Here is a 14149-nt window from a genome sequence, read left to right on the forward strand (position 1 = left end):
ATTGGAAAGAAAAAGATGAAAAGATGATAAATAATAAAATAACATAAAATATCATCATATTATCATCTTTCCTAAAACAAAAACATGGAAACCCTAGCCATGGAATTTAGGTTTTGAGCAAACTTATTTGGCTCAATTAGGTATGTTTCATTGTCCCGTTTTTAATAATTTTCATATTTTAAAGATCGTAATAGCTTAATCTAGCTATCTTGGGGATTAATTTGCAAAGTTATCAAAGTATTAGGGTTTTTCCATGGATGAGTATGTATGAATTATGAAGTTTTATGGTAGAAATTGAAAAGTTGCTGATAGATAAACAACTTTTGTAAAGGAAATTTTGATGAAATTATGGTTTAGAGACTAAATTGAAAAGATGTAAAATTCAAGAAAAAATTCTGAAATTTATGAAATACATGGGCTGCTAATGTTATATGTAAAAATCGGCTAGGCTTGGAATAATGATTAAATTGCATGAATTTCATTTTTCGAGCCTAGGGACAAAACTATAATTAATCAAAAGTATAGGGGCAAAATGCTAATTTTGCCTAAGATGTGAATTGGATTGAATTGAGTATGAATTGTATTACATTGAGTTAAATTTACTCATATATATCCGGATAGACCAAATACGAAATTGGATCGAAGAAAAGAAAACGTATCGGATTAGTATACTACAATTCACGAACACTTGTCAAGGTAAGTTCGTGTAATTAAATTGTGTATATTTATATGTTTGAATTGAATGTTGTATATATGAATTGTATAAATGTCATACGTATGAAATTGATTACATATCGATAATACCCGATAAATAATAAGTCCCGTTTGGATAAATGAGATTTGATAGATACGGGGTTCCCGAATTGGTTGTGGTCCTGTATATGTTGCGGACACACCATAACTCGAAAGAGCGTCCCGTTGTTAGCTCTCATGAGCATCCCGATATTTGGCCCTATCAAGCTTCCCGTTATATGGTTCTTGCGAGCTTCCCGTTAATAGCTCTTCGGAGCATCCCGATTGGTTGTGATTCTGCATGTGTTGTAGACATACCACAGCTCTTATGAGCGTCCCGATATATGGTTCTTCGTGAGCTTCCTGATTAAAGGCTCTTTGTGAGCTTCCCGATTAATGTCTCTCTAGAGCTTCCCGATATGGCTCACTTGAACTTCCCGATATATGGCTATCCAGAGCTCCCGTTAATGGCTCTTCGGAGCTACCCGTTATTGGCTCGCATGAGCTTCCTAAATATGGCTCTTATGAGCTTCCCGTTATACAGCCCGGATAAGCTTCCCGTTATACAGCTCACATGAGCTTCCTATTATATGCCTCGAAAGAGAGCTTCCCGATTATGTGCTCGTATGAGCCTTCCCGAATAAGAATTGACAGGTTACAATTTTGTACACTTCAAGTGTACTACCTATGTATCCATCGATATTTCAAATAAATTCAATGGGCAAAGTTCCGACATGGGATAATCTAAACTTGAGATGAATTATTATAGAATTTCTTGCTATTTATGTGAATTACATGACTAACATGCTTGATGAAGATATGTGCTAGGCAATTGGCCAAATTAGTTACCTTAAATGTGAATTAATTGGTAAGTTAAATTCAATGTTGTACGAACTTACTAAGCTTAAATGCTTACTCTATTTTATTTATCTTGTTTATAGTATTGGAAGCTCGTAAAGGTTGAAAGTTGGTCGGAGCTACATCACACTATCCATCAGCCCAATTCAGTATAAATAGTAAATTACTTTTGGTTATAATGGCATGTATATGCTAATTAGCCAATGTTGGCACATACATGTTTGGTTGTAATTAGCCATTTGAAATGGCTTGTGATTGATATATTATGATGTATATATGTGTATCTTTATCTAGTTAATGTGTATGGTAAAATGATTGAAGTTGAAGTGAGGATGGATTATGCATATGAATATTTGATCAAATAGGTAAGTAAGTTTGTATACTTGGTTATTTGAGGTATTATATAATGCATAAGACTTGGATTTGGCTTGGTTTAAATGACTTAGATTGGCTTGTGAATGTGTTAAAGTGTTATTGTAGGTGGAAGACCAATTGAGTGAGAAATATGGCTTAGAAATGACCTTATTTCGTCAACACGGGCATAGATATGGCCGTGTGTCTCAGCCATGTGTGACACATGGCCAAGTACATGGGCATGTGTTTTAGCCGTGTGTCCCATGCATCTTTAAAATTTCAAAATTGATCACACGGCCTGGCACATGGGCATGTGGCTTGGCCGTGTGACCTCTGTACCTATTTAATGCAAATTTTTATGTTCACACGGCCTAGCACACGAACTTGTGACCCAAGTCAAAGAGTTACACGGGTACTAAAACGGGCTGGGACATGACTGTGTGCCCTATTTCGAATGCCTATACGGCTTGAGACATGGACGTGTCTCTAAAGTCAGCTGTTAGCAAAAACCTTAATTAAATAATTAAAAAAACTAGTCCTAAATTGAACAAATAGCTAGATCACTAAAACTTTTTTTTTAAAAAATATGGTTATGTATTGATTTGTTTTTGGTAAAGAAAGCTGATTTTTATTTGAAAATAATTTAGGTTCTCGTTCTTACAGGAACTTTGTAAACTATTAATTCAAATCACTAACATTATATTAATTATATAATATAAATCACCAGAGCATCATTCATTTTCATATTATTTGTGTTCGATATGTAAGATATTACGCCTTAATTCAAATTACTAACATGGATTTATTTCAAAAAAATGTTGTATTAAATTAAAACAAGTAAGTAATAAAAGGTACTTACAAATACAATTGAAGAGCACTTAAAATGGAGTTATTTGATTAGACAATTCAAATGAGCCTATCGAATACTTCTTTTGTAGGAATCCAATTAGCTGTTTCAATAAAGAAACATAATAAATAAATGATAAGATAAATAGACATTAATATATATTAATTAATGTTATTTAAATTTATTGAATCCTAAGAAATTATAGCGATCAAATAATTTAATTCCATTTCAGCTCAAAATGTAAACTCGTTGAAATGCAATGGACAAATTTGTCTCCAACATATATTGCATGAACATACACCAACAAAATGTGGAGACAACATCATGCTTTTGTATTTAGTTCTCAGCTTGAAGGGCTAAAATACAATTTTCCTCTGTTTCTGAAAATTCTGACCCATAATCTTATAGCAGGATAATTTATACCTAATAGTGGCAAACTAGGGATGGAAAGCAGAAGAGCACTTAACACGTTAACGCATTTCAAGGGAGCTCAGGTCTAGCTTGTACCTCTCCACGGAAATAATCTTCCATATGGTACATCACTGATCTCTTGTGGTGTCTCTATAACCGACTGTCCAAAGTAAAAGTGGTACTGTTAGAATATATACAAGAATAAAAATAATATAGAAGATCTAAAGGAGTAAAAAAAATGTAGCCAGCTCAAAGAATTATAAGGTAATGCCTATTCCTAGTTTGAGCATTGTGTTTAAAGGCATGGAATAATAAACTACTTGGTGAAATATAAGGGTAGAAAACTACTAAGATAAAACTTTGGTTTTAGCATATGAACCAAAAACAACAATATGTTGGTAGTTCAGTGCATCAACAACTGCAACTTCAATAATATTTCCCATTAACTAAAACTATAGACATACGAATGGCTTTAGTTTTATAATATACTTAGACCTACACATGTTAAATTTCATTTGTTGTTTTGGACTACCAAAGGTATCAAGAGAAAATGGTTAATTCCAATGATGCATCCTCTTAAATGAGAAATAAAAATAACAAATAAACAGTGCCTTCAACTATATAATAGCATATAAGGCACCATAAAATACAATAGCCTGTTTCTGTAAATTCAAAATTTCTGGGCCTCCTGGCAGCTACCAAACTTTGCACCTTGATCAAAACAAAAACAGTTAACACCAAAAGGAACACAGTCAAGGCAGCATTAAACTCACTCGATACTTAAACCAGTACTAAATCCATCAAAAGAACAAAGAAAAATAAGCTTTTTGTGGCATTAAGATTTTTCTTCTTATTTCAAATTTTTTTAATTAATTACAACAAGTATAAGAAATCATGCTAATCTCAGCATAAAATAATAACTCCAGGAAGAAAAAAAGACTAATACCAAAGCATATTTTTATTGGATGTTGAAATGACACATCACAGACATGTCCAAATTTGTCATAAGGGCACCATGAAGAGCACTTAAATTCTGTAAAACATAACAATTTATTAAGCATAAAGGCATATGTACAAAAAAGATCACTTTTATGACTTGATATAATAAAAAAATTTAACATAAACATAAATTAAAAGGCATAATTGGAGATTACATAATTCTTGAAAGTTCAGAGTAGATTACCTTTATCTCCACACCTTCTATGAAAAGATTCAATGAAATTAACAGCATTATCCGAAAAAAACAAATTGAAGAACTCTTCTACCTTAATCTGCAGCCCAAGAAACATTACTTCAGAATAAATAAAGAGCATACCGATGTTACAAATATTTTGCAATATGGTAGAACTTTGGGAAAATGAGTTCACAATTTAGTACCGGAAACTTTGTTTCTGCAACCCTGGTAAAACATTCAGCAACTGGCAAAAAAAACATAGATTACAATGACATTTACAAAAATGAACGTGTAGTATCATATCTAAAAATGAGACTAACTAGACGCAGCATATCATCCCTCAACACAGAGGAAGAAAGTGGAAAATCTATGGCCTCGTGTCTATATCTGAATCCGAAAAAGAAAATCAGTTTACTTTCCTCCCACACTTGAAATTTTCTACAGCCAAAGCCCACAAGTGCATTTAAATAAGCCTTCACGGTACAACACTAAACACATCTACATTCTCTTGCCACATATACCCTCATTTACAAACAAAATGATGATGATTCTGCCCATTTCTACAAGAAATGATGAGCTTCCATACTCTATCCATTATGTTTACTTCAACACCTACAGAACCATTTAAGTGTGACTTCCCTTAGCCTCCTAATAAGTTGAATTGGAACCACCTTTGAAGGTTATTACCAGATTTGCAGTTATATTAGGAATTTCACGATAATATCGGGTTTATGTAGGGCATATAAAATTAAGTTGTAAGCTTCTGAGAAGCTTTGGGAATTATTGTTTCTTTGAGCCATATGGATTTGGCAATTTATCCCAAAATTTTCTCTCTCAAGTGCACTTTTTTCCTTCCACTATTGTTCTCCTTGACCTCCCCCGGTTCTTTGTTTATACTCCCTCTATTTCTCTATTTTCCCACCTTTTCCCTATTTCTAATCATCCAAATCTCTAGTCTAGAGCCAAAAGTGAAATCCAATCAGATAGGAGTAGGGTGCGCACATAACATTAAATACATAACCAAGGAACTTTCTATGTAGCAAAGGGTGAAATTAGACTGACACAACTAGAAACGATGAAAAAAATGAGAAAGTTAAAATTCAGAACTGCATTAACTAACCCTTAGGTGCATCGTAATTTTCTGGCTTCCATGAAAAAATACCTTCTGAAGATGAAACCCCAGTGGGTGTTTAGGGTTTCGAGAAATCAAATAATGTGGATGGGGAAGGTAATATGTCTGTAGAGTAGAACTGATAGGATTTTGATGTATAAAATAGAACAACAATGTTTGTATATTTTAGCCAAGCAAAGAAAAGACTGAGAAAGAAAAGGGAATCAAGGAGATGATATCAGCCATTATTGGGTATCGAAGAATAAAAACGGGCATTAAAAAAATTCGCGGTGTTTATAAGAAAAACGCCGCTATTGTTTTAAGAAATATGTAATAATTTGTTTAAAAAGATAATATTTTATGTTGTAATAATTTGTGGTTGAATAATATCTCAGGCAATTAATGATACATCAATAATTTGCTAGTACCACAGAACAAGAGTTCTCCTGTGCTCGTCGATGATTACGAATGGACCGGACTTTATTGGCAATAACTGGACGAAGCTTACATCTTTGAGAGTCTGCCTTATTCTTTTGAATATTATGGCGGTTAAGAGGTTTCTAAGGGAGTTGTTTTGATGTCTTTGTTTTCGTTGATTCTTCCTGGTGTAAAGTCGTGGTTGCGTTTGGGCGCTGGTGGTTCGCGGTGTGTTTTATCGCCCTTTCTCCGAATCGGTCTTCTCCTTTTCTCCTGGAGATTAACCGGTTTCCTTGCGGTGTTTTCTTGGCTTTACATCTCTTTCGTTGTTTTCCTTGTCTGTTGCTGATTCTTGTGCTTCTTTTTTATTATTTTTTCTGTTCTTGTGGGTCGCTTGTGTTTTCTTTGTTGTGGGCCCTTGAGGGTCTCAAGGGTTTCTTTCTTTAGGGTTTTCTTACGTAGAGTTGGTGGTGTTTTCATGCATGAAAAGTTTCTTGTTGTGGTTTTGCTTTCTTTACTTGTTCTTGAATCCCTTGTGCTAGGTCTTTGGGAGGGAAAGACTGGGCTTGTTTCTTTCTGTATTAATGGATGAAATTAATGAACTATTAGGAAGATTAAATTTCTCAGAGGAAGAATCATCCCTGGTTGTTAATACAGGAGAAGCGGATAGGGCTCAGAGCTGGGAGGCATGGGCGATGGGAAAAATTATGGCTACTGATTTACCGAACAGGGAGGCGATGTATAGGGCCTTTAAGTCACTTTGGTTCACAAAAGAGGAAGTTGACTTCGTTGCCCTAAAAGATAAGGTGATTATTGTGAAGTTCGGGTGTCAGGAGGATAGAAGTTGTATTTTAAACCTCTCTCCATGGCTGTTCGATAGGTGTTTATTTTCGATGCTCCCCTTCGTGAAAGAACATGACATGGAATCCTATGAATTCCAAATGGTACCATTCTGGTTGAGGATTTACAACATCCCTATTAAACTTATGGACCGTCAAACAGCTTTGGATGTTGGAAATTCGATTGGTGAGTTGGTGGCAATTGATTGGAAGGATAGATATGGGAGTTGGACAGAATTCATGAGATTGAAAGTCAAAATCGATGTGTCAAAACCACTGAGAAGGATCGTGAAATTTATGGATAGAGATGGCATTGAAAGAATAGGTCTGCTGAAATATGAAAGGCTTCCAGATTTTTGTCATTTGTGTGGGATCATAGGGCATTCCTTGAAAGGGTGCACGAAAATTGTGCTGGAGGGCAGAATGAGACATACGAAACTTCAATTTGGAAACTGGATGAGGGCACTTGCTGTTAACCAAAATCAGGATAAGGGGATGAGAAGAAATGGGGTGGAAGTGTTTAACTCGGTAGCAAAACCGAGCAAAAACAAGGATGAAAGCTTGACCAGATCAAGTAAAAAAAGCTGGAAACCAAGTATGGACGGAAAGGAAAGGATGCCCGAGGAGGAATCTCTATCTACCTCTCCTTTGGAAAATAAAAAGTTTAAACAGATCAAGGAGGGGAACGGAAAGTCCAAAAGCAAAAGAAAGAGACAAAAGAGTTTACAAGGCTACATTACGTTCGAAAGTCCAGCGAGACAAGTTAAAAGAAGGCTTGGTGGTTCTTTTTCACCTTCAGAGGCGGCGGCTGGTGACCAGCCCCGCCAAGAGCAATGAAAATATTTTGTTGGAACTGTCACGGGGTTGGGAACCCGGCGACAATTCGCGAGTTGAAGCAACTCCTGGTTGCTAATGTCTCCGATATTCTTTTTCTTTGTGAAACTAAAGTCCATTCTAACGAGTTTTCTCGTATTCAATCTAGGTGCAGGATGGGAGGCTGCCTTGCTGTTAGCTCTGAGGGGAAAAGCAACGGTTTGGCTATGATGTGGAGGGAAGATGTTGATGTTACTATCCAGACTTACTCCAAGTTCCACATTGACTCATTGATTAAGTTGGACAATGGCGAGGTTATTCGGTTCACTAGTTTCTATGGCCACCCTAATCCCAATTTACGCCATCATGCGTGGGATATGTTAAAGAAGGTGAAAGATAAGGTTAATGAAGGGTGGATTGTTGGAGGGGACTTCAACGCTATCCTTAATAATTCGGAAAAAGAAGGGGGTCGCAGAAAGCCTACGAACATGATGGAAGATTTTTGGGATATCTTGGATGTTTTAAACCTGAGTGATGTTAAAACCAAGAATGGGTGGTTTACTTGGACCAATAATAGAGAGGGCAATGGGGTTATCAAGGAAAGGCTGGATAGATTCCTCATTTCGGATATTATTATTGAAAAGATGCCATTCATTACTTCGAGCATTGTTCGCCAATCTAAGTCGGACCATGAGGCTATTTTATTGGATTTGTATGGCAACAATCCTAAGGAGAAGGGTTATGATCTTAGAGCTTGGTTTAGGTACGACGTTTGTTGGGCCAAGGAGCAGGAAGCTAAGGACATTATCTCTAAGGCCTGGTCTATGGAGGGTTGCAATACGGTGGATAAGATGAAGCTGGTGAAAGACAAGCTGGGTCCCTGGCAGTACAATAGGGTCAGAAAGTTAAGAAATATTATCAAAGGGTTGGAGAAGGATATTCACAACCTTATGGATGGTCAAATTAGTGAGAGTTTGACGAACCTTCTGAAAATTGCAAGGAGCAAGTTGGGCTACCATTACGAGGTGGAAGAAAAATACTGGGCCACGAGGGCGCAGACACAATGGTTGAAGGAAGGGGATAGGAACACCCGCTTTTTCCATGCGAAAGCTTCTAGCCGCAGATCGAAGAATAGTATCGACAGCCTTAAAGATGAGCAGGGTGTGTGGTGCGTTGATAAGAAGGAGATTTGTTAGATTGCTTGGAACTATTTTTATAATTTGTTTAATGCTCCGAGTCATGGGGGGAATGGGTGCGTCACGCATCTGATCCCCAAGTGTATTGACGAGGCTGTTAGCAAGACACTGTTGGTGGAGTTTACTGATGGTGAGATTATAAATGCTTTCAACCAAATGGACCTTCGGAAGGCTCCTGGAATTGACGGGTTGTCGGGTAGCTTTTTCAAAGAAAACTGGTTTATCGTGGGGAAAGACGTGCTTAGCCTGTGCCATTCCATCCTTAAAGGCGACAGAAGCGCTGAGTGCATCAATGAAACTCTTATTGTTTTGATTCCCAAGATAAAAAACCCTTGCGTTATGTCTAACTTTCGCCCGATTAGCCTCTGTAGGGTGGTTTACAAAATTATCTCAAAGGTGCTGGCTAACCGTCTTGAGGAGAACCTTTATTTATGTATCAGCCATTACCAGAGCGCTTTTGTCCCCAATCGGATGATCCATGATAATGTCTTAGTGGCCCACGAGTTGGTTCACAACCTGCGTAACTCGAATAAAGGGTCAAACAAGGGGTGTGTAGTTAAGCTCGATATGAGCAAAGCCTACGATAGGGTGGATTGGCTTTTCCTTAAAAATGTTATGCTGAATATGGGGTTTGCTCATGAGTGGGTGAATATTATTATGGACTGCGTCAGTACTGTTCGGTATAGAGTAAAATGTAACAGGACTCTTTCCGAGCTTATTACCCCTAAAAGGGGTCTTAGACAAGGGGATCCCCTTTCCCCTTACCTTTTTCTCTTTTGCATGGATGCTTTGTCTCGCATGCTTACCCATGCTCAAGAGACAAAAAGCATCAAAGGCCTTAGGGCTAGTAAGAATGGCCCGAGTATTAATCATTTGTTTTTTGCTAATGATGCTTTATTGTTTGTTAGGAACTCGCAGCATGAAGCAAAGGTAGTCATAAGGATCCTGGATACTTTCGAAAAAAGTTCTGGGCAAAGCATCAACTTTGACAAGTCGATGATTTTTTTCAGTCCTAACATTCCGGACGTGAAACGCACAACCCTTAGCAGATTGCTGAAAATGAAGGTGGTGGATAACATTGATGGGTACCTTAGTCTGCCTATCCCGGTGGGTAAGAAGAAGTTGGTGGTCTTTCAGAACATCATTGATCGTGTTGCCAATAGGATCAACAGCTGGTCTAAGAGACTGTTATCTAATGGTGAAAAGAGATCTTCATCAAAGCCATCATTCAGTCCATCCCGACCTATGCTTTCTCGGTGTTCTTTGTCCCGAATGGTGTTATTGATAAGATTCAGTCCTTGCTCCGTAGGGTGTGGTGGGGGGTAAGGATAAGAACAAGGGTTGGAATATGCTGGCCTGGGATAGGTTGTGCCTCCTGAAGGGCATGGGAGGCCTGGGATTTAGAGACTTAAGGCGTTTTAATATTGCTTTATTAGGTAGACAGGTGTGGCGCCTAATGAGCTGTAAAGACACGCTTTGCTACAAAGTTTTGAAGGCTAAGTACTTCCCTGATGGTGACATCTTCCACTCTAAGCGGGTCGTCAGTCCGTCCTTTACTTGGCAGAGTATTCAAAAGGCGGCCACGTGGCTTCAAGAGGGTTTCGGGTGGAGGGTTGGGAACGGCTGCAAGATTGATATCTAGAATGATAACTGGGGTTTTGAAGGCTTATCCGGTAAGTCCATCTGTATTGATAGAAGGCTGGTTCAGGAAAACAAGGTTTGTGATCTTTTGAACGGTAATAAAGATGGGTGGAATACTTGCAGGGTTAAGTTGATTTTCGGGGAGATTATGGGGGACTATATAAGTTAAATTCCCTTTCTTCCTAATGGCCCGGATGACCTTCGTATATGGTTTCATAACCCCCAGGGCTCTTATTCCACCAAGTCTGCTTACTCTTGGCTAACGTTGAAGAAAGTGGGCTATGGCCCCCATCGCTTCTTCTGGAACCTCACTTGGAAATTGCAAACCTTGCCAGAAATTAAGATTTTTTGTTGGCGTTTGGGGCACGACATTTTGCCAACATACGAGAATATATCTAGAATCTGGAGGGACTTCAACAGCTTGTGCCCGAGATGCGGTATTGAGAGGGAAACCCTCATCCATGCTTTGAGAGATTGTTCTAGCGCTAGGTCTGTGTTGCGGTATGGGGGTTTAAATCAGAAGCTGCTCAAGGGCACCTACGATCGGTGCGTGGACTGGATCGAGGATGCTGCCCGAGTGATGGATAAGAAGGCTATGTCGGATTTTATTACTACCCTTTGGAATATTTGGAATGGTAGAAACAGTAAAGTGTTTCGTAACGTGGAGGAGGATGCCAAGGTGATTTGGGACAAGGCTACGGCTTTGAATAAGGATTTTCGTATTTTTAATCTGTTGGATAGGCCGATGATCCCTAAGCCCATTATGGAAAGAGTCTGGAAGAAGCCTGAGGCAGGGTTTATCAAGATCAACTTTGATGTTACTATTCAGGAGAGCTTGGTGTTTTATGGTCTGGTGGCAAGTGATGCTGATGGTTTCGTTTACGGGGGGCGTGTGGGCATGATTGACAAAGTTTCGAGTATTGAATGGGCGGAGATGTATGCCTTGGATGAGAGTATCAAGTACGCTCGGTCTAAAAACTGGAAGTATGTGTCGGTGGACTCTGATTGTGCAAGCATTGTTAATCGTTTCAATAGCAGAAAGGAGGACTTGACGTTGATAGGCCACCAGGTGAAAGAGATTCGTAAGCACACTGCTGGTTTCAATTTTTTTAAGGTTAATTGGGCCCATCGGTGTTGTAACAAAGTAGCTGATGCTCTTTGTAAATGGGCTCTTTTATTAACAAGAGTTGTATGGATTTTAACATGGATTTTCCGACGGAGATCCATGATCTTGTTTTAAAGGATGCGATCAATTAAAGTTTTAACCTTCGGGTTTTTTTCAAAAAAAAAAGTTAATGATACATCAACATTACAAAATTTTGTAATAATTTGTATAGTTGAATGATCTGCCACAAATTGATGTGACAAATTAGGTTTTTTCGGCACACCTTTTGGTTTGGTACATCTCGATTTATGGAGTCTTTACAATAATCTAACTCATTTAGGGCATCGTTTTTTTCTTCCTATTGTTGATGATTTTTTGAGAATGACATGGACTTTTCTTCTCAAGCTTAAAAGTGATACTATTGTTATATTAAAACAGATCATAGCTCTTATTAATACTCAATTTCCTTTGTCTATTAATTTTTTCACAATGATAATGGGACATAATTTTTTAATTCTGAGTCTAAGCCGTTGATTACTTCAATGCGCATTATTCACCAAAGTTCATGTGTCCGAACACCGTAACAAAATGGGGTTGTTGAACGTAAACATCGTCACCTTATGAAAATAGTTCAAGCTCTCAAATTTTAGTCAAATGTACCTACTAAATTTTGGGGTGAGTGTGTGTTGGCAGCATGTTACTTAATAAATTGATTGCTAACTTCTGTTCTTGATTGGAAAAATCATTTTTAACAATTATACCATAAACCACCTTCTTTATCTCACTTACATGTGTTCGGTTGTCTTTGTTATGCAAAAAAATTAGGACTATTAGATAATTTCCCCCCAGTCATTACCATCGATTCTTATGGGTTATTCATTGGTTCATAAAGGGTTATATTCTGTATATTAAAGTTTTTACACGTCCTATTGTTATCTTAAAACAATTCATAGCTCTTATTAATACTCAATTTTCTTTGTCTATTAAAGTTTTTCGCATTGATAATAGGACATAATTTTTTTTATTTCAAGTCTAAGCCATTGATTACTTCAATAGACATTATTCACCAAAGTTCATGTGTCCGAACACCGTAACAAAATGGGGCCGTTGAACATAACATCGTCACATTTTGGAAATAGCTCAAACTCTCAAAATTCAGTCAAATGTACCTACTAAATTTTGGGATGAGTGTATGTTGACAGTGTAACATCCCTAACCCGTCTTCGTCGCCTGATTAGGGTTACGGAGCATTATCCTACAATCAGAAAACATTTACCTTCATAACATTAAATATCTTAAACATATAATAAACCATTCAATCATATGCATTTTGTCCCTAAATCGAGCTTACGAGGCCCTAAAAATAGCTTAGAAGTAATTCGGGACTAAATTGAAACAAAACTAAAGTTTAAGAAAAAGATGCAAAAATTGGAAAACAGGGGTCACACGACCGTGTGACTAGCCTAAGCCGTGTAACATTTGAACAAGGGACACACGGCCGTGTCCCAGCCCGTGTCCTTACCCGTGTAACTCACTGAGATGCCCCACACACCCGTGTGCCAGGCCGTGTAACTCTTTAAGTTGCCACACACGCCCATGTGCCAGGTCGTGTGTTGGGCCATGTAACTCACTAACTTGGAACACTAAGAAATCTCAAATGACACACGATCGTGTGAACCCAAAATTTACCTAAAATCAAGCCATTTCATAACCAATTCATGCATAACTAGCCAATCCATTTGTGCACACTTCAAGGGACTAAAGCATCATTCAACTTCACATAATCATGCCATTTCAAACAACCTAATTCACCTAACCAATATTTCATTCAAAGGCACTACAATTGCATCCAAACATCATTTCCCTAAACATGTCAATATTGTCATTTTCCAAACATAATAACCTAGTTCAAATATGTATTAAAACATGTCACAAGTAGTCATTTTCAAGTCATCATCAATATGCCAAAAGAGCCTTATAAACAAGCATTTGAAAATGACCCAAATGACATAATTTGGTGAGAAGATAGGGTTCACCAAACCAAACATGAAATTCAAAGCTCATACATATAAAATCACCATTAACACATTTACAAAGTACTATTACTAAACAACCTATACATACCATTATTAACCTTGGCCAAAATACACAAAATCTACCAAATTAGTTGCTAGATAGTGTGACAGGTCTCTGACGAGCTTCTAACCGATCAAGCTTCTTGTAATCTATAAAACAAAGGAAAATAACTACGTAAGCAACGAGTTCTTAGGAAGCTCGTATAAACTTTAAACATAACTTACCACTTCCAATAATTCAATTCATAGATAGCTTAGTAAAAGCAACATCATCAAATTCACAAATTAGTATACTCACTACACCAAAACAGGCTTTTAGCGGCTCTTAAAAGTATTTGCGGCGCTTTGAGAAGCGCCGCCAAAAACGCCGCTAATGACTGCGTCGCTAACTTTAGCGACGTTTTTAGAAATAAACGTCGTTAAAGTCAAGACCTTTAGCGACACTTTCACCACAAACGCCGCTAAAGATCAAGACCTTTAGCGGCGCTCTTCCCACAAACGTCGCTAAAGACCAGGACCTTTAGCGGCGGTTTTCCCACAAACGCCGCTAAAGACCATGACTTTTAGCGGCACTTT

General features: G+C 37.7%; 1 long non-coding RNA gene across 1 annotated transcript; it reads right to left on the minus strand.

The window, feature by feature from the left end:
• Window positions 1-3046: 3046 nt before the first annotated feature.
• On the minus strand, window positions 3047-6265 carry LOC107947487 (uncharacterized). The gene is made up of 5 exons (XR_001697138.2): window positions 5497-6265; window positions 4580-4620; window positions 4386-4473; window positions 4149-4235; window positions 3047-3362 (listed from the first exon to the last, which is right to left on the minus strand). It is a non-coding gene; the product is annotated as an uncharacterized lncRNA (long non-coding RNA).
• Window positions 6266-14149: the final 7884 nt, after the last annotated feature.

Source organism: Gossypium hirsutum, chromosome D12, assembly GCF_007990345.1.
Source record: "Gossypium hirsutum isolate 1008001.06 chromosome D12, Gossypium_hirsutum_v2.1, whole genome shotgun sequence".
Lineage (NCBI taxonomy): Eukaryota > Viridiplantae > Streptophyta > Magnoliopsida > Malvales > Malvaceae > Gossypium > Gossypium hirsutum.